Below are 24,495 nucleotides of genomic sequence, written 5' to 3'. Positions count from 1 at the left end.
ATTATAATAAAAAATAAATAAATTAAAAAAAAAAAAGACTATATAACTCATACTCAATTAGGAATTAGTTACACACAGGTCCCTCCTCTGAAGCCACAGTTCAGATAAAAACAAAGACAAAATCATAAGGATACAATTAAATGGGATAAATAAAAAGCAATCTGAGGAGAAAGTCATTTCCAAAAATAAAGGAGGTAAGATGTTGAACAAGAAAGCCTTTGTACAGGAGATAAGTAAAGAACGTAAGAATTTTAAGAAATAAAGATGAAATGGGTAAGTAAAGAACGTAAGAATTTTAAGAAATAAAGATGAAATGGGTTATCTTTTAAGTTTATTCAGGTCCTGGAAGGTATAGAGAAAGGAACTAGAAAATTTGAGTTAATCCTCAAGCTATTTCCATCCATAGGAATTCTCTTCCTTGCAGACTCAATTCAAATATCACCTCCTTGATCCCCTAAGTCTAAAACTCCACAAGTTGTCCTAGGATACTTTGTCAGGATCTCTTGCACATTTTACACAATTTATTTACATCATATTTATTTGTACAAATTTCCCATTTCCTTATAAATATGTAAGATTCAAGTGAACAGAGACTTTAAAAAAGCATGGTATAGGGGCAGCTAGGTGGCGCAGTGGATAGAGCACCAGCCTTGAACTCAGGAAGACTCGAGTTCAAATCTGGTATCAGACACTTAACACTTCCTAGCTGTGTGACCCTGGGCAAGTCACTTAACCCCAGCCTCAAAAAAAAAAAAAAAAAAAAAAAAAAAAAAAAAAAAAACCCAGCATGGTATAAAGGAAAGAACGTTGCTTTTGGAGTCTAAATTTGAATCCTGGTACTATATGATTGTAAGGAAAAAGGAAGGAGTAGGAATATGTAGTCTCTAATATTTCAAAATCTAAATTCTATGTATGAGGTAGAGAAAAATAAAGTACTGTAACATTTAAGGAAAAAGGTCATCATCATTACAAAAAGAGGATCAAGGGGCAGAGCTAGGTTGCATAGTGGGTAGAGCACCAGCCCTGAAGTCAGGAGGACCAGAGTACAAATCTGGTCTCAGACTCCACAGGTCCTAGCTGTGTGACCCTGGGCAAGTCACTTAACTTCAGAAAAACAAAACAAAACAAAAGGAGGATCAAAGAAAGTTTCTTGAAGTAGTACTTGAGTTGGTCTTTAAAGCATTGGACTATGTAATCAGGAAGCAGCCAGGCTTAGTTGATTGAAAGACTGAAAATGATGGTTTAAGGAGAAAGCTTGTTTATTACCAGTGAAGACAGTGGAGGGTAGGGTAGATTGAGGGGGATGGGAATAAGGGTACAGTTAGTGGGGGATGGAGAACAGCTAATAGTGGTTCAGAATCATGGTATGGGAGGTGACTATGAGAATATTAAATAGGTTAATAATTGAAGAATTCAGATAGGTCATCATTGACTATAGAAATCTCTTCTCAAGTTACTTGTCATAGCTCTGTGTGGCTGGAAAAGAAGTGGTGGAATGGTGGTAATGATGAAAGAAAGGATAAAGATCTTGAAAAGTTGTAGGTAGCCAGAGAAGATGAGTTCCTGGAGTTTGACAAAAGGGCTTGGGCAAGGCAGAAGTTTCAAGAGAATAAAGAGGACATTCCACATATACCTTCTGAACAAAATCAAGGACACACAGGCAAAGAACAAAGTCACAGGAGAAGTACAAGGTATATTTAGAGCAGGGGTGGGCAACATCTAGCCAGATATCTATAAGGCCCTCAAAACATTTGCTAAGGCAACTTCAGGAGATGGTGAGCTGAAAGCTAGGTACAACCACCTCCCACTGCTTGAATTCTATAAATTGATAATTTTATATGGCCCGTGAATGATGTCATAAATATCCAAATTGTCCTTAGCAGAAAAAAGCTATTGGATATGTGAAGTGAATAAGAGAAAGGAATTGAGGATGACAAAGTTAAAACTGGAAAGTGAATGTACCCTTGAAGAAGTGTGAGTTGGGGTAAAGGGGAGGAAGAAAGAAATATTGGATTTTCACTTTGGCTATATAGTAAGATTAAGATGCTAATGGGACTATAATTCAGAATATCAAACAAGCAGCTTATGATGAATTAGACTTCTGGAGAGATCCGGGCTCAGGATTTAGACCTAGGAGCTATCTGCACAGAGATAATAATTGAACCTGGGGAGGGGATGAAATAATTTAAAGGGAAAAACAAAAAAAGAAGCAGGGCTGAGGACAGTATATCCACAATTCATGGGCATGACAAGGATTATGAATGAGTACAGATCTGACAAATAAAAGAACTAGAAGGGATATGTGTGTGTGTAAGAGAGAGAAACAGCAGGCAGCAGAAGAAAGTAACCAGAAGGTGGTCAATAAGGGGAAGAAAAGAATAATAAAAGTAGTAATAGCAGCTAACATTTATACAGTGATTACTATGTGTCAGACACTGCACTAAGCATTTTATAATTATTATCTCATTTGATCTTCCTAATAATCCTAGAAGAGGGCATTATTATTACCCCCATTATACACTTATGGAAACAGGTGTTAAGAAAAAGAGGCCAATAAAATTGACAATCAACAGATCACTGTTTTAGAGATCATATTTTGGAGAGCTATTTCAGCTCTCTTCTACTTATGAGAAAGGAATAACCAGTGGCGCACTGATTATAGATGGCTTTTTTTTTTTTTTTAAAGGAATCTGACTCGGAGAAGACAAGGTATCCCCCCTACAAGGTATACCTAGAAAATATAGTGGGGTCTAGGAAGATTTTTTTTTTAGGAAAAAAAAGATTTGGATATACACAAAGGCAGCAGGAAGGCAGGAGGAAGGGAAGGGAATAAGAATTTAATAGTTCTTTTTGTGCCAGGCATTGTGCTAGGTGCCTTTTAATAAAAACAATTAAATATCTCACTAGCATTATACAACAATCCTGTGAAGTAGGTGCTATTCCTATTTTAGAGTTAAGGATACTGAGGCAACCAGAAGTTAAGACTCAAGAGGTCAAGCTCATTAAGTGGTTCATAGTACCTGATACCAATCAGAACTTGGGGATTAACTGATTCCAAGCCCAAGGCTCTAATAACTGGGAGAAACAACCACTAGGACTTGTACAACAAAAAAGGCAGTTTCAAAGAAATCTGAAGGGACTAGCATAAATGATATAGGATAAAGTGAGAAGAACCAGAAGAAACTGCTGTCAAAGACATATACTGCCCACCTCCTGACAGATGGATTCTAGATGCAGAAAAAAAAAAAAAAAAAAAAAAAAAAATCAAACACTAAACATGGTCAATGTAGGAATGTATACTGCTTAATTTGTTATACAAAGGTTTTAATTTTTGCATTTTCCAATAGGGAGGGGGCTTGGGAGGTAGAGAAAATAAATGCTAATTGAAGGGGAAAAAAACAAAACAAAAAACTAAGTCAATGAAACACCACCTTCTTCCTTAGCTAATATCACATATTACAAAAACCATTTGTTATACCAATAAATGAAATTTAGTACACATAAGCACATTCAAGTTTAGCATAAATTTAGCACCTACAATATAAAAAATACCAATGTACACGAGATTCAGAAAACCAATTAGAACATAAAAGGAATTTAGCTGTGAATCTGGGTTTTCTTCAAAATCCTACCAGATATCTATGGATTAGATCTAAGAACTAAAGAATCATCATCTCTCAGTATGGACACTGATCCTGAATTGCAGTGGAATTGGAACATAAATGTAGTTTCAACCAATTTGAAGCTGTGATAGCTTTTAAAAATATTATATTCAACTGAATATGACAGTCAGGTTTTGAATTTAAATTATAAATGGAATCATTTCAAGGAGAAGTCAGTTTTTTTACCTTCAAAAATATCCTAATTCAGAGTTTGGTTAAAGATGATTACATACAAATAAAAGTAGTAGATATTTTTGTTTATATCATAATCATAGGAATTTTCAAGTCTCTAATAATTCGGCTAGCAATCATTCCCTTTCTGATCCTGAGGCTGAGCAAGGTGCTGGTCCTGAGGCAAGTCTAATGCTAGATGCTGGTTCAATGGGGAGGGGTTGGGAGTATTCAAAATAAAAGCATTCAGAGGAGCAAATGGACACAAATATATCCATTTATGTAGTAACCTAGAATTGCTTCAAGTGTCATAGGCTTCTGTCCAGCAATTAATATCTGTGTGTGACAAATATATAACTATTATATAATTATCTCATGACATAATGAGAAAGAAAAAGAGACATCTGTTTTACTTTTCAGAACAAGTTCTCCAAGAAAATATGACTACTCAATAATCATTCTTCAATTCATATCCACTTTTTTTTTAAGAGGTTAAAGGATATATAAGATAAAGCAATATAATGGCAGTGGAGGGAAAAATAATTCAGCATAAAAAGAAAACTCAGCTAGTTATCCTGGTTCTAACATCTATTAGCAGTTACGTTATTTATTAAGATAAGATAAAAATGAATAACCAAGACATAAAGGGAGGTATGTCATCAACAAATTAGAAGAACATGGAACATATTACCTACTGGATTTATGGATAAAAATTTATAAATAAAAACAAAGTAAAATAAATTTGATTATGTTAAATTAGAAAGGTCAGTACAAAGAAGTAGCCTAAGATTGGAAGAAAAGCAGAAAATTGGGGTGAGGGAGAAATTTTATGTACAATTTCTTGGATAAAAGCTTCATATCTCAAGATTATACAAACCTGACAAATTTATAGTAAGAAGAGCCATTCCATCAACTGATAAATGGTAAAAAGATAATAACAGGTAGTTTTTAGACAATGATAATATGTCTGTCTATAGTCATATGAAAAAAATGCTCTAAATCATTATTGATCAGAGAAATGCAAACTAAAATAATCCATCATCAAACTGCCTAAAATGATAGAAAGAAAAATGTTGGAGGGAATGTGGAAAAACTAGGACATTAATATATTGTTGGTGGAAACTGAACTAATCCAACCATTTTGGAGAGCCATCTGGAATTATGCCCAAAGAGTTATAAAACTGTATGCCCTTTGACTCAGCGATACCACTATTACGTTTCTTTCCCAAGGTGATGAGGGAAAAAAAGAAAAAAAAAACCTCTTTTCTAAAAGATTTATAGCAGTTTTCTTTATAGGGAACTGGATATTTGAGGGATGCTCATCAACTGGGAAATGGCTAATCAAGTTGTGGTATATGACTGTGAAAGAATATGATTATACTTTAAGAAATGGAGAACAGATTCATTTTTGAAAAAGCATAGAAAGAGTTGTATGAAATAATGAGTGAAATAAGCAGATACAGGTTTATGGATTTAACAAGACTGAAAACTTAAAACTCAAAAATCTAATGCTACAGATCTGCAGACATTAAGAAAGATTGTTTATTAAGTGTGTTCTGATTGGCAAATACTGAATAATAGCCATTAATAACCAAGGAAGTTCAAAAGACAGAGTGGAAACAAAGGTAAGAACTTTGATAAAGGCTTACCTTTTAAAATTTTAATAATGTTAATCTGAGAATTAAATTTCAAGCAGACTAATTAAACATATGCCTAAATTTAGAAGAATTTGTAACAGGGATTCTTTGCTAAATACTAGGTAATTAACATGCAGAAAATGAATCACTTTGATTATATTAAACTTTTTGCACAAACAAAACTAGTGCACAATCAAGATTAGATAGAAAGAAAGTTGGGAACCAATTTTTAGAGCAAATATCTTGAGTTAAAGGCCTCACTTTTCAATTAGAGAAACAAGTCAAATTTATAAAAGTCATTTCCAAACTGATAAAAATGGTCAAAGGATATACACAAGCAATTAAAAAAAAAAAAAGCTCTACATCACCACTGAAAGGCTTACATGAACTAATGCTGAGTGAAGTGAGAAGAACCAGGAAAATATTGTACACCATAATACTGTGCAATAATCACACCGTGCAATAATCAACTTATGTCTGATTTAGCTCTCCTCAGCAATATGATGATCCAAAACAATACAATTCTAAAAGACTCATAGGAGAAAATGCTAGCCACCATCCAGAGAAAGAAGTAATGGAGTTTGAATACAGATCAAAACATACTATTTTCACTTTGTTTTTAACATTTTTTTGGTTTTGTCCTTCATGACATGATTAATATGAAAATTTGTTTTGCATAGTTGCATAATTTATCCAGTGTATCTTGTTTTGTACACAGTTGTTTGCATGTTGTTTTCTCCATTAGACTATGAACTCTCAAGAGACCAAATATTTTCTTTTTGCATTTCTTTGCATCTTCAGGGCTTAGTGCAATGTTTGTACATAGTAGGACATAATAAATGCTAAGCTGAATGACTGATAACTTACTAGGTATGACATGAAAAAAACTTGAAGGTTATAAACATATATTAAACCTAGTAGTTAGTATATACAGTATTATTGAATTTAACATGAAAAATTGGTGATAGCTAGCATATAAATGCTATATTTAAACTTTGAGGTGCTTTTAAAGTGTTTTTCAAATATCATCTCAAGGTACCCTTAAAACAACTCTAGGAGTAGGTGCTACTGTTATCCCATTTTACTGAGGAAGGAACTAAGGCAGAAAGAGGTTAAATATTTTCCCAGGATAACATGTTAGAGTCTAAAGTTATCTTTGAAATCAAACCATGTTCCCCATTCTGGGTCTAACTGTACTATTTACTATATCTACCACCTAACCATCAATGGTAGGTATATGGGAAAAAGTGTTAACAGTCAGAAGGATTATGTTTTAAGAAAAAGTTAGACATGCTAATCTACTAGAAATGAAGATAGAAATATCAGCTGGGATAGATTCAGACATATAGATTTGAACATCACCCATAAAGGCATTCTGACATTTCCTAAGGGGATAATTTATCCAGAAAGAAATCCAGGTCAGGGCAAAAAATTGAAGGCTTCACAAGCACAGGTAGATTTTACAATTATGATTACTACATGGAGAGATTCAGATCTGCAAAGTAAATACCTAGATAGGAAAATGTGAATGGACTTTTCAATTGTGGACAAAAAGAAAGGAATGATAAAACTTGTATTCAAGTATCACTAAACTTAAGATGGAAATGACAGAAATCATGTTATAAAACATAATGCCATGACTCAGTTGTGTAATTCCATAGAAAAACTTTTGATTAAGTGACCAGAGATAGAGTAACCTAACAGGAACTGATAAAAACTACTTGCATGGAACTTTGAAAAATTGAGGAATTCTTCAGGATGAACTGAATGATTATAAAGTAAGCCCAGCTAGCTCTGCATCCTCTCAAAACAATGGCAAACAAAAAAGAAAATTTAAAAAAGGGGGAAGACAATAATAAACCCTCATGAGAAAAAGTTATAAGGCAAAGCTAATTTTATGCTCAAGAAATGAGTAACCAAAAATGAATAATAGGTAGTAGTAAAAAATTTCAGAAGAACAAAATTGCAACAAAAATTACACCTGTAGAAAATAGTTAACCATGATAAAAAATAAAGGAAGAGCTTTTAGTAAATACTTTACGGTTCACATAACTGGCTAATGATGTCCTTTCCAATTCTCAAAATCAAATTATGTGATCTCCAAATTAGAAATAAGACTGTTAGACAGATGCAAGAAACAACAAAATAGAAAATCTCTGTGAAGCAAAAGATGCTATGAGGACAAAGGCTCAGATAGAATTAAACAACAAAGAGATAAAAGAATAAACCTAAAAAAAAAACACCTAACGGTAAAACTAGAAAATAACCTAAAGTTTCCAAAAAAGCAAAATCAGTATAGCTAGAAGACAACAGTCTGTCAACACAGATAAAAGAATTACTATTTCCCTCAAAATATAGTACAAAGACAAAATATAGTACAAAGAATCTGAAAAACATATTTCAGCAAATCAAAGAGAAAATTATCCAAAAGATTTAGAAACAGGAAAAAGAAGGCAAATTAATAGGATTCAGAAGATACTAATGTAGAAATCAAAATTTAATGCAGTTGAGAGACAAAGTTGAAAAAACTAGCTCTTCCACATGAAAATCTTGTAAATGGCCAGGAGTATACAACTATTTCTAAGCCCATCCTTCTTCCTAATTATCCTGATTCTGTTATTAGGAATATTAACATTCTTACAATCACCTGTTTAATTAATAACATCACAGTTACCTTCAACAGTTCCCTCACAATCATTCCCAACAATCAATCAACTTCTGGGTCTTGTCTTTCTGTTTCCACAACTTTTGCATATGTTTTCTCTCAACTCACAAAGCCACTAATTTTACATCAGCACCTCTTGCCTAGACTATTGTAATAGCTCTTATATTAGTCCATCTAATTACAGTTTCTTCTTTCTCCAGTGCATTCTTAATATAACTGCCAGACTAATGTTCTTAAAGCTCAGTTCTGATCATATTTTCCCCCTATTCAAAAAGTTTCAGTGATTAATCCTCCTAAGAATAAATACAAACTTCTCTGATATTTAACAGCTTTCATAATTTTATTCCAATCAATTTTTGCAGACTAATTTCAAATTACACCCTTCACACACAATCTATTTCCTTTACAGGACACATTGTATAATCTCTTTTTTATAGGTTGTGCCCCATGTCAAGAATGCCATCCCTCCAGACCTCTGCCTCTTAGAATCACTCATTCTCCAAACTTCAACTCATAAGCTCATTCCTGGTCTACCTAGATATTAGCACTTTCCTTCTTCCTCTAAGTAAAAGAAAGTTTTTCTCCCAGAAATAACTTCATATGTATTTTATTTCTAAACTGTATCTATGTTGTTTCCCTAAGTAGAATGTAATTCACTTGAAAGCAGGGATGTTTTATTTTGTCTAACAGTGAATAGTACATATGGTGGAACTAAAAAAATGTTTAATTGGGGAGCAAAGAGAAGGTATAGGCAAATAAGTTGACTGTGTTAGGATAATGGAGTAAAACTGAGCTGATAAAAACAGATCAGGTTATACAAACTGTACTGATATGAAAAAATAATAAACTGGCTTAAATGTAAGTAAAACCAAGCTTAACAATTATAACTATATGTTAATGGCCCAAATTCACCGATAAAAAAGGAATTAAACTACAGAAAAGATTAGGAAACAAACTCCAAGAATCTGATGATTACAAAATATAAGCTAAAGCACAGAACTTAAGATTCAACAGAAGTTGACATAATGGTTGAGATAAAGCAAAAGCAAACAGGAAAACTATTGTTACAACAAAAAGTACAGTATTTATAAAAATGAAAACATCAATGCTAAATATCCATGGACAAAATATCACGACAATAAAGTTCTTAAAGGAAAACTGAATCAGATTTAACATTGTCAGAATAAATTTAAAAAATAAGGAAATTAAAGGCTTGAACAAATGCTGGAAAAACCCCCTTGGATTTAATAAGAGAAGCCTTCTGAATGGAAATTTCAGAGAATAAATAGATAAGCTATACAGCTATAATCTTAAGTTCTGGTGGCACTTTAAAATTGATCATGTGCTCTAGCACTCAAAGTCGAACAAATAAATGAACAAACAAGCTCTCAAATACTCAAAAGAGATTTTGTGATCACATTTACATGGATTATCTCAAATGATGCAGTTTTTAAAATTATTAAAGCCTTTTACTTTTCAAAACATATGCATGGATAATTCTTTGACATTAATCCTTGTAAAATCTTATGTTCCAATACTCCTCTCCAATCTCCTGGTTCTGCTCTTTTCACTTAGCATTACTTCATATAAGTCTCTCCAGACCTCTCTGAAATTATCCTGGTTAATGTTTCTTACAGAACGGTAATATTGCATAACATTCATATACCATAACTTATTTAGCTATTCTCCAACTAATGGACATCCACCCAGTTTCCAGTTTCTTACTATTACAAAAAAAGCTGCCATAAACATTCCTGCACATACAGGTCCCTTTCCCTCCTTTAAGATCTCTTTGGCTTATATCCCAAAAATAACACTGCTGGGTCAAAGGGTATGCACAGTTTGATAATTCTTTGGGCATAGTTGCAAATTGCTCTCCAGAATGGTTGAGTCAGTTCACAACACCAACAATGTATCAGTGTCCCATTTTTCCCACATCCCCTCTAACATTTGTCATTATCTTTTTTCTATCATCTTAGCCTATCTGAGAGGTGTGTAGTGATAAAATGATGCAGTTTCTAAACTAAATATGCCTTAAGTGTAGTTACCCAATATTTTTAGGGGTCTTCAGCACTTTCTTGTAATGCTGAGAACACCAAAGCACTTCTTCACCAGTTATCCTTTCCTCTTGCCATATGACCAGTCTATATTTTCCATTATACATTTCTTTGTTTTGATCTTTTATTCCATTTCTCCTCCCTGTCTGTAATATGCTGCAGCCCACTCACACTCAACCTTACATCTTTTCCTTTCCCTCTGTGACTGTTAAGTCATTTTCAGTCACTTCAAAAATTACAATTCAGAATCTGGCAGCCATACAGTGTCAAAAGAATACTGGTATTAAAAAACAGAAAAGTTTATAGATTTAAAAAAAAAAAAGTCAATTTCACAAAGAAGATACCTTATCAAAAATTCTGAGCCAAACACAACCTCAATTCCCAAACTAAAACAGAGAAAAAGACTTACAAAATAATAACTAACAAACACTGATGCAAAATTTTTCAACAAAAGGCTGGCAAAAAGACTAGAATGATATATTCTAAGTATTCATTAAGATCAAGTTAAATTTATGCTAGAGGGGCAGCGAGGTGGCACAGTGGATAGACTACCAGCCCTGAAGTCAAGAGGACCTGAGTTCAAATCTGATCTCAGACACTTAACACTTCCTAGCTTTGTGACCCTGGGCAAGTCACTTAATTGCCTTAGGGGGAAAAATTTATGCTAGACCTGGGCCTTTCTCACACCAAGACTGATATTTTTATATATATATACAAAAATAATTACTATATCTAAATATACATTAAACATAGATATGTAACATTTATATAACGCAAAGTATTTATTATTTTTCATTGCATTCATTCATTCTCACCAGGAACATAAGAATAGCCCAAACATTAGGAAACTTAAATTTTTAGACCTGTAATTTTATTATTACGAGGAACTCCCAGTGTGAACTGCCTGGGAACACTAAAAAGTTAAGTCACACATTTTGTGTGGAAGGAAGGATTTAAATCAAGGATTACTTCCTGACTTCAAAGGTAGGCATTTTAACTAAACCGTATTTCTCAGAAAAAAAAAAAAAAAAAAAAAAAAAAAAAAAAATTTAACATGGAAATTAACACAAACAGATACAGAGAAGGCATTTGTAAAAACTGCACTCATTTATGTTAAAAGCCCTAAAAAGCATTAAAAAAACAACTTTTCCCTTAATCTGATAAAAAGCATTTTATCTAAAACCAAAAAGTAAGCATTATTTGTAATGAAAAAACACCGACAGTTTTTCCAATAAAATCAAGCTCAGTTAGTGAACAAGCATTTATTATACACTTATGATGTACTAGGGGCACTGTGCCTGGAAGGAAAGCAAAATGATGGTGCTTTCTCTGAAGGTGTTCAAATTCTAAGGAGGGGAGACAACATGCAAACAACTATGTACATAAAAGAGATTCACAGTATAAAATGTAAGGCAAACTTAAGGGGAAAGTATCAACAATTGGGAGGATTGGGAAATGTCTTCTAAAGAAAGGAATTTGAGCTGAGTCCTGAAGCCAAGGCAACCAGGAGGCAAAAATAAGGAGGGAGAGATATGACAGAAACCCAGAGAAATGGCATGGAAAATGGTCATGGAGTATCACCTATGAAGAATAGCAAGTTAGCCAATATAAGCTAAATCATCCTTTGTGGAGGAGTTCATAGTAGGAGAAGGAGGAGTCTGGTTATAAAAGGCTTTAAAAGTCAATAGAAGTTTTTAGTAACTTTCCCAGAGTCAATCAATTCCATGCCTGGAACTCAGTCCAATGTCCAAGTTCCAATGCCCTTGGATTTGGTAAACAGATCTATGTTAACCGACCATGACTTCATCCTTCTACATGCTTAATCATATCCTTATTTAATCATATTTTAGGCTTTGGCATTTTAATTCATCTATTTGGTAGTTATTCCATCCACCCAAATAATTTCAGTTGTTGTTCTTTTGAACTTTTTCACCCTGAGAAGATGGAATGTAACCATAGCTTTTTATAAGCCTACTGATCAATCAAGATAGTATTAGTTCAGTTTTCAGTGATCCTCCCCCTTTTATTTTAAGATTTAACCAGTTTTTTAGAAATATTGAAATGAGATTTTTTGTCTGCTAGCCTCCAAGTCTCTGTGAATCTTTCTCTAGATAAGTATCATAATAGTAATATGTTAATTATCCGACAATTTTTAGTAGAGCATAATAAACGGATTTTATTACCTTATTTAAGAGATTACTTTACTAGGCAAACTGGAAAATACAGAAGGATGGGGAATGACAATGATGGAGGAACAAACCACAGGAAAACTGATTCCACTATAGGTAAAGTTGTGAAATGATCCAATAATACAAAGAAAATAGTTTGGAAGTATGTAAGAAAAATGACCAAAATTTTCCAAGCCCTCTATCTGCCTATTCCACTACTGGATATATATTTCTCAAAAAGCCAAAGACAAAAAACATAGGTCCAATTATTAAACAAGTCTAGTATTCTTTGTGGTATATAAAAGAACTGGAAATAAAGTAGATATCTACTAATTGGGGGAGAATAGCTTTTTAAAATAATAGTACATCCTTTTGATATTCTCTTCTTTCTCGTTTCCATGACACTACTCTGCTGTGGTTCTATCTTTCTGATGCTTCCACTCCACTTTCCTTTACTGGATTTTCTATCCTATGCTCTCTCTTTTCCTCTATACTTTTTCACTTGGTTATTTCTATTCTCTCTATGCTGACAGTTTTCAGATTATCCAGTCCTAACTCTCTAATCTTTTCAGACTCCCATTTCCAAAAGCTAATTCCATTCAATAAACCCCAGTGGCCCCCAAATAGCCCCCAGAATCAAATATAAGATCTTGTTTAGCATTCAAAGACTTTCATAATCTGCCTTCCACCCACTCCTTTCGAGTCTCCTTTTGCTTATGCTTCTTCCATCCCCACTTTTTAACACATACACATATTTTCATCTTTCCAGTGACACTGGCTGATTGAGCATTTTCATTGGCTGTTCCTCATTCCTGGAATACCCTCCTCCCCCTTTATCTCTACCTCTGAGATTCACTGGCTTCCTTTAAGTCCTAGCTAAAATCCCAGACTAGAGGAAGCCTTCCTTAAATCCCTTTAATTGTAGTATCTTTCCTCTGCTGATATCTCCAATTAATCTGTATATAACTTGTCTGTATACAATTGTTTGTAAAGTTGTCTTCTCCATTAGATTGTGAACTTCTTGAGAGCAAAGACTCTTTTTTAACTTTCTCTGTATCTGCTTGGCATACAGTAGGTGCTCAATTAATGTTATTGATTAACTACTTAAAACAATATTAAGGAAAATAAGGATAAAAGGAAGATGAATTGTGAATAGCAGAAAGATTAACAAAGTCTCTGTGAATCTTTCTCTAGATAAGTATCATAATAGTAATTTGTATTTTTAGGGATCTCTATTCCCAAGTGGTACAAATAATCAAGAATGGACTACTACCACCAATCTCATTCCCTCATTTTAAACCTGCAAAATCTCCCTCTTTTGCTTTGTGAACCAGGAGTATTAGAAATGCTCAGGTTTTTTGTAACTACCAAAAAAACCCCCTAATGGAACATTAAAAAGTCCACGAAATCAGTGTCAGATGTGTCAATGACTAATGTGTTAGGAACTGTGCTAGATTGATAAGAGATACATGAACAAAGCAATCCCTACTCACACAGAGCTTAAATTCAAATTAGGGCAACATAGAGAATGAATATAAAATGATTAAAAAGTATTTGAGAGTAGTAAGTATGACTTCATAAAGAAGGAAGTGCTTGAATTGCACAATTCTATGAAGTAGAGAGGTGAGGAAGTGGTGCATTCTAGGCATGACAGTTCAAAAGAACAGGAATAGAAAGTATGGAAAGGTCAATTTGGACTGCAGTGAAGAAGGAGCAATAATATATAATAATACTGGAAAGATAGGATGGGGCAAAGTTGTTTTTTTTTTGATTCCCCCCTCCCCCACAGGCTGGGGTTAAGTGACTTGCCCAGGGTCACACAGCTAGGAAGTTCTAAGTGTCTGAGATCATATTTGAACTCGGGTCCTCCTGAATTCAGGGCTGGTGCTCTATCCACTGTGACACCTAGCTGCCCCTGGGGCAAAGTTTTAAAAGGAGTTTGTATTTTATTCTAGAAGCAATATGAAAACAATGGCATTGATTCAGGAGGCATGTTTAGATCTGTGCTTAAGGAAAGTAGTTGTGGCAATGGTGTGGGAGATAGACTGAAGTGAAGAGACTTCAGGAAAGGAAAACTGGTTACTATTAATACTCCTCTCAGATGTTTTCAAAACCATTTCTTGGGAGTAATCCCAAACTCAAATACTACAGCCTAAGAATATAAGGTCTAACAAGATCCTGAAAACTAGAAAAACTACCAATAAAAGAACTGGAAACTGACTTGAGAACCAGGCTAAGTTCAAAGGGATTCATGAGGCTAAGCTTTTTGGGGAAGCTCACACAATAAATACTTAAAATGATTCCTGAAACAGAAAAATGTGACTTTTCCTATCCAATTAGAATTCTATATTATTCCATAACCTAGTTTACATCAGCAGCACAATAAGCTTCCAATCAGCAATTCCTCCAGATAGAAGTAAAAGTTATGGCACAGTCATGAAACTGAAGATCTGTGAAGATGACAAACTGGATAAAGAAGGAAAAAGTAAACTTCTAAGAGTCAGAAATCCAGTTTTACTAGAAAAAATAAAAGCACTCTATGACAGAACAGTAATATACACAAGGTAACAAGTTAATCCTACTTAAGTTGTGTACAAATTAATGAAAAGTCTAATTTATAGAATTTTAAAATATCAATTCATTAATTTTTAAATTTTAATTCTAAACAGCAACTCATAAGAATAGTCTAAAAAGTACTCTAATACTGATTCCTTACTATTTTGTAAATACAAAGAATAGCTTTTAGAAGAATATTGCCAAATATCCAAAAGACGACAACCAGGATATTGAGGTGACTCCATCTGAGGATGTTTAGATGCCTAAATAGACACATTCAAACCTTATCTCATGCATCCTTGTTTGCTGGATTTCATTACTTAAATGTCTCATAGATTTTTCAAATTCAACAAATCCAAAAAAGAACCTTCATTTTTCCTGATCTTCCCTATTATTTAAAGGCATAACCATCCAAGATATTTACTAATATTTACAATCTTAGGAGTTAGCCTTATTTCGTCACTCTTCCCCATTACATCCCCTTCTCCCCACCCCACCAATTACCAGTTTAATCAGTTAATTCTACCTCCAAATTATCTATCCATTACGATAACATCCTAATTGGTCTCTCTCCAATTTCTCCCTTGTCCAATCCATCCTCCACCAACATTTTACAAATTGACATTTCTAAAACATGAGTAACAATGTTACTATCTACTCAAGAAATTTCCCATTTTCTTTAGGATAAAATGCTAATTTCTATAGCATTTTAAATCCTTCTCAAATGAATCCTAACCTCTATGTTCCATTAAGACTGGCCTAATTATGTTCTCAGCACATGGTATTCCACTCCCTGGCTGTTCTAGTCATCCCTTCCTTCAGTTTATCTAAATCCTAACCAACCTTGAAAGCTAGATCAAATCTCCTTTTCTTTAAAAAATAAAAACAAAACAAAACAAAAAATCACTACAACCACCAACCCTCCCTTAAATGCTGAAAGCTCACTAGGATTCTTTCTTTCTGAATTTTTAAAGCATCTTCATTCATCTGGCACATATTCTAACTATACTATAAGAGGTTCACAAAGGCAAAGATCCTTCTCTATATGTCTAGGGTTTAGCACAGTACTTTTCACAGAGTAGGTAACTATAAAAATTCTGTTAAGTATCTATTAAGTAAACACTATATACCAGATATTGTACTGGATATCAAGAATATTAGGACAAAAATGAGGATGATTAAGATGGTAATGCCATATTGTTTATTTAGCTTTTAATTTAATAGTCCTACCTTTTAGGACTATTAAACACAATGGTTTTCCTTTAGTCCAATCCCTTTTGGAATAGACTATTTGATGCTGGCATAGATGATAGGCTCACAGATTTGGAATTGAAAGTGACCTGAGAATCAGTCAATACAGACTTAGTAAGTGCCTAGTATGTGCCAAGAACTTTTTTAAAGTACTACAAAGAAAAAGAAAAGCAGTCTCTAACCAGAGGAACATACAGTCATTTATTTCGAGAGACAATCTACAAAAAGCTACAAAAAGCTATGTAAAGGATAAAGTTGAAATAATGAACAGAGGAAAGGCATTAAAATTAAGGGAGTTTCCTGATAGGATTTTAGCTGAAACTTGGAGAATGTCAGGGAATCTAGGAGGTGGAAATGAGGAGAATATCCCAGGCATGAAGAAGTCACTGAAAATGTATAGTCAGGAAGATGATGAACTGTCATGTTCAAGTAACAGGACAGAGCCCATTAGAAAGCTCTGAATATGAGGGTGGAGGGGAAAGAGAGAGAGAGGATCATAAAGTGTAAGGATAGGTAGAAAGTCTCTGAATGCTAAAAAGAGAGCTACTGGAATTTACTGACTCTTATCTGGTAGACAGAAGGAAGTATAAGTGTGAAAGGGTTGGACCAATGACCTCTTTAGCAGCTAAATGGAAATTGGACTGGACTAGAAAGAGACTTATAGCACATCAACCAATATTTGCCAATAGTCAAAGCGTGAAATGAGGAGGACCTGAACCTCAGAACGATTTTAATATCAAAGAAGGGTCCCGTACAAGAAATATTATGATGGTAAAATTGACAGGCTTTAGCAATAGACTGGATTGGGGCGGGGGAGGAAATGAGGAGCAAGCATGAATGGCTGAGAGGATAGTAATACAGAAACTAGAATTAGTAAAGATATAATTAGAGAAAGAGATAATAATAGAGAAATCAGGAAAAGAGGAGAATTTGGGAGAGAAAAGATAGTTCACTTTTGGATATATTGAGTTTAAGATGTCTAAGGAATACCAATTCAAGATACCTAAAATTAGCAGTTAAGAGACATAAGAGAGTGGAGTTCAGCAGAGAAGTTGGGATGGAAAAGGTTTGAGAATCATCAACAAATAGAAGATAATTTAACCCATGGGTGCTGATGTGATTATCAAGCAAAATAATATAGAAGGACAAAAGAAGAGCAGCCAAAGCAAAGCCCTGTGAGACTCCCAGTTTAGAGGATAGAGATTTAGCAAAGGAAAATGGGTAAAAGCTGTCAAGACAGATAGGAAGTGAACTTCAACAGGAGTGTCACAAAAATCTAGGGAGAAGAAAGTATGGAAGGGAGTGACTGAAAATATCAAAGCTAGAGAGGTCAAAAAGGGTAGTAAAGATGAGAAAATGCCATTATATCTGGAGTTGAGATAGTAACTTTGGGGAGAGCAGTTTCATTTGATGAGATAGGAAATCAGGATGTAGAGAGTTAAGAGGGTGAGGAAAAAGGGAAAGTAGAAATCACTACTGTTGATGGCTTTCTCAAGGAGTTTAGATACAAGAGGGAGGAGAGAATATGGGGCAATAGCTTATAGAGATGGATGGGGTTTTTGAGGATAAGGGAGGACCTAGGCATGTGCACAGACAGAAGGGAATCATTAAGGATAGACTAAAGATATGAGAAACATTTCGTAGGCATTATGCTCTATGCTGGCTGGCACTGGGGAGATAAATAAAAGTTCATACTTAACAGTCCTTGACTCTAGGGAATTTACATTCAAATCAGGACCATATATAAGGGGAGGGCTAAGAGGTGGATAGTGAAGATGATAAAACCATGGTCTAGAAATGCTGTGGAAACTAAGGCTGATTATGACTTGCCCAAGGTCTGAAGTGTCTTGAGGCTGGATTTGAATTCAGGTATTCCTGACTTCAAGTTCTATCTACTCCACATTAAGTATGGGTTAATCCCAGCAAGCAGAAAACTTATGTATCATATTGTGTCTAATACATTATGATGAATAATGTATCATTTTACCACCCAGTTCTCCAGGTGTACCTGCTCATCTTTCAAATGAAATGGCACCCTTGATTTAGAAGGGAGATATTTTCATGCATATCAGGACTACATACTTTTAAACAGTACTTTATTTAGAGGCAAGAAAGATTAGTAGAAAACGGATGTTTTAATTTTCTTCCCAGCAAGGTTTTGAATTTTAAGGTTTCAGTTAAAAAAAACCCCAAAAGGGGCAGCTAGGTGGTAAAGTGGATAGTGCAGCAGCCCTGAAGTCAGGAGGACCAGAGTTCAAATCTGGACTCAGACACTTCCTAGCTGTGTGACCCTGGGCAAGTCACTTAATTCCAATTGCCTCAGCAAAAAACAAAAAACAAAAAACAAAAAAAAAACCTACTTATCACAAATTCTTCAACTAGAAAGATCAGGCTAGATCAGAAATTCTTAAACTAGGGTTTGAAGATAGATTTCAGAGGGTCCATGACCTTACTGGATAAAAATATCTTTGTTTTCACTAACCTTTAGTGAGTATTTTCTTCTATTATGAACATAGGCAAGAAACATTCTGAAAGGGATTCATAGGTTTTATCTGATTGCCAAAAATGGTTAAGACCTCTGGGCTAGATGGTTAAAAACTAATGCTCAGATTATTTAAACTATCCTGAATTCCTATTGCAAACTGCAATTGGTTCTTATGTACAATACATACATAATGCAATACTGCATAATATTTAGCTTTATTTGCATTCTTTCATATTTTTATAATGCATCTTAAAATAAGATTATCAAGAGTTAAAGTATTTGTGTTGTTACTTTTCTGTGTTTCAAAATGTGTCACATTCAAATCAGACCAAGAAAAATGTATCAAGTACTGTGCTAATGAGTGATGCTGTTGTTGGATACAAAAAAAAAATAGTAAAAAGAAAAGCAGTCCCTGTCATTAAGCAGCTTACATTCTTATGGAAGAATTCTATACATAAAAGAGATGAAAAAGAAGAGGTTGAAGGTGTCCAACTCACAGAATGTAAAGGGGGAATACTGACAAGATCTAGAAAAATAGTTGGTCTGGGCCTTCCCTCAAAACAGAGGTGCTTGGAAGAACTCACCAATGGAAAAAAAAAAAAAGCCAGAGAAACAGAGAGAAGAAAAAGCAGCTAAGACATGGTGGTGAAGTTTCAAATAATAAAAAGAAGCCTCAAAACCAGGTTAACTGAGTAGTAACTTTGGTATCTGAAGGGACATCCTTTGGGAACACATAGACATCCTCCAACCTTAGTGACATCTTACAGGCAGTAGAGATTCTATACGATGTTTATCTAGAAGCCTAATGTAAGATTCTTCTATTGCTCTTCCCTAACTTCTCTCCACTACTTCCTTTTATATCATTCCTCACATGTTTCTTTCCTATAACTTATCTCCTTCAGATTGCCTCTTCTGTCCAGTCATTCTGAATGCTCTTAACATAATACCAGGCTATTTATAATCCAGGGGTCGTTCTGGTCTTTCTAACAACGGGGAAGCTAAAAACTGCAATTTGGTGTGATTTTAGGTCCAAAAGGTAGCCTGGATTTCTGGACTAAGTTTATATATGGTCAGGAGTAAGTTGGCTATCCCTCTGGATCTCAACTTCCCATCTATTAAATCAAAGGGCTCAGGCAACATGATCTAATGTTTCTTTGAGATCCAATATTCTATAATTCTATTAACAAAATAAATTTCTAAGTAGCTTTTTGCTTCACAATAAATCAATATGCAAATTATGCTTCTCAAATTCTTCCATATAAGCTTCTCCAAATACATACACAATAATTTTAATTGGCTAATATTCAGTGAATGCTATTTAAGGCAAAAGGTAATTGTTATCAGTAGCACTGAGGTTTCTAGAACACTTTCAAGGCCAATGTCATATCCTGAAGGAACACTGTTGCCATCAAGAGAACAAACTGATTATTCCTAAATTATCTAAGTTATGAAGAAAGCAAACCCACGTACTTGAAAAGTTACAAGTTTTTCATACTTTAAATGAAGAAAATATAAAAATGGAAGTTTATCAAAAGGAGAGTGAAACAACCAAGGTGATAGGTATTCAAAATATCTCATTACCTTTTTTGGTTGAAGTCTACCACCATCTGGAATAGATAGATGTACTTAGCAAAGCAATATCATCCCTTCTGTGTTCAACAGTGCAGGTGTAGTTATACATGTGTATTGTTTTGATCTTAGCGCATCTTCTTTCAGGTAACAAAGAAGTGACATCTTAAAACTGAAAATATAAATATAATGAAGATGAAATTAGGTTCTGATAGGGAAAAAAGCTCTCACCAAATCATCAGCTTAATTAAGTATGGAAAATTTAGCTGTGGTGGAGAAGGGTTTATCAGTAATCAGATTAACATTTTGCTGAACAAGAATCAAACTAAAACTTCTGAGTACTAAAGTGTTCCGCCCATGAGAGTAGTCAGTCTCTTTTTTAGTCAATTATTAAAGTATTTCTGCTTGACCTGGCAGTTTGCAAAACATAGTGCATTCTGTTGTTGAAGATAAATTCAGAAATGGTTAGTTTATTCTACTTACAGTCAAAATGGCCTAATTTTGTCTCCAGACCTTAAAGATAGGAAAACATATGCTTTGTCTGGAGGAAACCAGAGTACATTTGACAAGTGAAAAGGTCCTTCTGAGTGGCTTCAGAGATGTATGAAAAGTATATTCCAAAAGTCACTATGTTCTTAAATAGCCTGCAGAAATGGAATTTATTCATCCAACTGACACTTGCTAAGTGCCTATTATGTACAAAAAATATGGCAGCTACTTGAAGGAAAACTTTTAAATAGCTTATCAAATTTTATGGAAAGCAAAAAGATGAACCAACATTAAATGTTTGAACTCAACATTCTTTGCTACAAAACCAAAACATGATTAGAAGCAAAATAGGCAGTGTTAAACCTAAATTTTCAAGATCAAAAAATTTTAAAATATGACATAAATCCTAAGAATCTGTTTCCTTTAAATGAATTCATCTAAATTCATTCAGCAATTCTATAATATAAACTTTATATTCTTTATGTTTAGTCACACAGAAAGGAGAAGGGAGGAGATGGCTTGTCAACAATGTTACTTTTAAGATTCCAACAAAGTACATTGAAATTTTATGAACTACGTTTCTTTTTATATTTTTTTTCCTTTAAATAACCTAACATAATCCTGTTCAGTAAAATGAAAAGCCATTCAAAAGTTAGCTGATTTGCTATGCTCATATTCAGCATTAAAGTCAGGAAACAACCTTTAACACTAGATATTTCAATGATAAAACAAAAAATACTACCACTAAACTAAAATGGCCAACTGAAGCAACCAAAAATAAAACATACTTAATTTGCCTGTTCCAGATCTAAGTCTTATTTTTAAAAAAGTAACGGGGTAAAGTTAGTATGACTAAAATCTAGCATGAAATTCAGAAATATTTATCAGACAGTAATATCAATCTCCAAATGTAAAGATTTTTTGACAGAAAAAAGCTAAGCAATTTTCATAATCCTTACAAATGGTCAATAAAATGATTTAAAAATTTAAACATTTCACCCACATGACAAATCCAAACGAATTATAAAGAGAAAATATCTCCTTTTCAGGATGGGCTGAAGAGCGAACAAAGTTTAAATAGGGGTAGCCTAATAAAAAAAAGAAAAGGAAAGGAAAGTAAGTATTTCAATTTAATCACCAAAAAGAATTCTTACATTCTTCTGAAGTATTTTTCTGCAAGAAGTGGGATTTTTTGTTCTTTTTTTTTTTAAACAAACTTTCCCATTCTATCATATTCATAAAAAGATCTTCCAAAAACAAAAGTTCATCCTTTAAAAAATTCTTAAAAGGAGCTATAAGTTTTCTTAAAAAACCAAAAACCAAAAAACTTTTCAAAATGAGTTCAATATAAAGACAATTCCTATCCAACCCCTTTTAAACAGATAGGTATGTCGTTAAACTTTAATTCAACTCTGGCTCCAAAGTATTGAATAACAAAACTTCATATAGAAAGAGTAGTGAATAGCTTAATAATAGTGTTTATTTCGAAATAACAGCTAGACAAGAGTTTTTTCCCAATACAGTGCTGTTTATGCTTTTTGCAAGGCCGTGCAAAGCCCCATTAGTGATCCTAATAAGCGCATGGAAAGTTGGGAACAAAACTTCTACAGCATTCTTGTTCACAAAACTAAAAAATGTAAACGGACACCAGCAGTTCGTCTGCACATCTTACACGAATGCTTCAAGACAAAAAATAAGTTGGTAACTTTCCACAGACAAACGTCCTGGGGAAGAATCTTTACAATCAATTTAAGACAACCAGAAGGGATCAGAGAGATGACTACGCCTCTCCACTGCTTACTAACATCTGCAACTTGTATCCCCAATCAAAAAGCTATGTTGGAAAACCAAGGGAGCACCTCAACACTTTTAAGGGTTAACAGTAGTAGAACGCAGGAGAAATTCCGAGCGGTAAGTGGGGGAAAACCCGAATAAGGCGTCTTTCCTACAGATTTCCATCTCTGAAGCTCAATGGAGAAAAGTAAACACTTCTCCCATATATAGATAGCCTACACTACTTCCTCTCTATAGACTGAGTCCCAGAATTACTGAACTGGCATTTTCTCCCATACAGCTAGGAAACGAAAGCAACGTTGGGGTGTCTGACGGGAAAAACGAGAGCCGCCGAGGCAGAGGCACGGTGTCTAAGGGGGCACCACTTCTCAAGGCTCAACAGGAGGGGACTCCGGCGGAACGCTCCGTGGCCGCCGCTACCCCCCACAGCAGCCTCCCCCTGGGGAGACGTTTCCCTTCTGACCCCACCGGCGGGGTGAGGGGTGAAGTGGAGAGAGGTGGCCCGGCTCTCGGAATTTACGGCCGAGACCCGGAAAACGGTCCCGTTAGAGCCGATTTCACCCACCAGGAATGTGCTCCGCCCCCGCCGCCTCCCCGCGGCGGCCGCCGCTCAGGTCTCCCCTTCTTCAGGAGATTGGTGGAAGTGCTTCAAGGGGAGACGCTGCCCCCCTTCCCGTCACAATACAGACGGGGGTGACCCCCCGGGAAAGCACGGGCGGGGAGGGCGGACTGGACTCCCGGGGCGGTTCCCCTCAGTTCGGCAGGGCGTCGGCCCGGTCCGAGGAGGGCCGACCCAGAAAAAACAAAACCAAACACAAAACCCCAAGGCCGGCCGGGCACTCCCCGGCCTCTCCGCCCGGAGGGTTCCGGCTCCAGGGGCGTCCCGGAGAAAGAAAGCGCCGCGGCCTCAGCTCGGGAGAGAGGGAGCCGCAATCCCAGGAACGCCCTTCTTTGGCTTCTCCTCCCGTCCCCTCCCGGAGGCCTGATACCTTCCACTCCCGTGCGTCGGCGACAGCAGCAAGGGCCGGGGACCGCTGTCTGCTGGCGGCCAGGCCCATCTCCCAGCAGCGGCGGCGGCGGCGGCGGCGGCGGCAGCAGGAGGAAGTGAAGGGGGAGGGGTCCGGCGGGCGGAGGCGCCTCTCTGATGGGGCAGGGGGGTGGCTAGGGAGGAGGGGTCCAGGCGGCCCGTTTCCCGGGCTCCTCCTCCGCGGCCCGATCTCGGCGGCTCCTCCCGACAACTGCCATTCTCCACCTTCCGCCTCCTCCGCCTCCTCCTCCCAGCCTCCGCCCCGCCCCGCGTGCCCCGCAGCTGCGTCATGGCGGCGTCACGCCCCCTCGGCCTGGTTCCTCGGAGCTTCGAGAACGCCGCGGTTGCCCGGGATGCCGCTTTCCCGTTCTCGCGGAGCACTTCCATTGCTCTCCCTACCCCACCCCCCCGCCCCCGCGGTCCCGAGAAGCGGTTAGCGCCGTTAACGCTCCCCGCTCCCCTGCGGTGCATCTGGAGGCGCCGCCTCTGCTCTCTCCCACGTACCCCCCTTTGTCCCCTCCCCCACCGCCGTCCTGCCTCCGGACCGTAGCCGCCTTCCGTAGCTCGCCCCACCTGGCCTGCCTCCGCCACTTCGCTGCAGGACAGCGGCGGCTGAGGACCTCCGGAACTGGGCTCGCCTTCCTTGTTCTTTCTTCCCTCTCGTGCTCTACCAACTAATGCCGCCGATTCTCGGGTCTTAGGTTAGGGCCCCGGACCGGCTGCTGCGGGGCAGGTGCTCGCAGCAGCTCCGGTCGTCCCGCCGCCTGTTTTGGAGCCGGGCCGGCGCCTCTGACCCCTCACCAGGGGGAGCCCATCCGTGCCCTCGTCCGCGTCGTCCGTCCGCTGCTAGAGGCAACCCGAAATGGGGCTTGTGGGGGGACTCGGATCCGGCAAGTGCCTGCCGGGGAGTGAGTCCGAGGGGTCCCGGAGAGCAGTCCGGGGAGTCTGCGGAATGATGTTTGTA

The 24,495-nt window shown here is 36.5% G+C and overlaps 1 protein-coding gene across 8 annotated transcripts in view; it reads right to left on the bottom strand.

Annotated features, from left to right (window-relative positions):
• RNF19A (ring finger protein 19A, RBR E3 ubiquitin protein ligase) overlaps positions 1-24,206 on the bottom strand; it is a 58,927-nt gene extending 34,721 nt beyond the window's left edge. For 3 of the 8 annotated variants that reach the window (XM_074268160.1, XM_074268172.1, XM_074268166.1), the window contains exons 1-2: positions 23,494-23,665; positions 20,234-20,393 (exon numbers count right to left, since the gene is read on the bottom strand). The gene's annotated coding sequence lies outside the window, so the exon portion shown is untranslated. Of the gene's footprint in view, positions 1-20,233; positions 20,394-23,069; positions 23,404-23,493; positions 23,816-24,104 lie in introns of those variants that run through there. The other 5 variants (XM_074268198.1, XM_074268178.1, XM_074268154.1 and 2 more) reach the window with 4 other exon arrangements.
• Between the last annotated feature and the right edge of the window lie 289 nt (positions 24,207-24,495).

Source organism: Sminthopsis crassicaudata, chromosome 1, assembly GCF_048593235.1.
Source record: "Sminthopsis crassicaudata isolate SCR6 chromosome 1, ASM4859323v1, whole genome shotgun sequence".
Classification (NCBI taxonomy): domain Eukaryota; kingdom Metazoa; phylum Chordata; class Mammalia; order Dasyuromorphia; family Dasyuridae; genus Sminthopsis; species Sminthopsis crassicaudata.
Note: the sequence above shows the minus strand (reverse complement) of the source record. Positions and strands in the feature narration are given on the sequence as shown.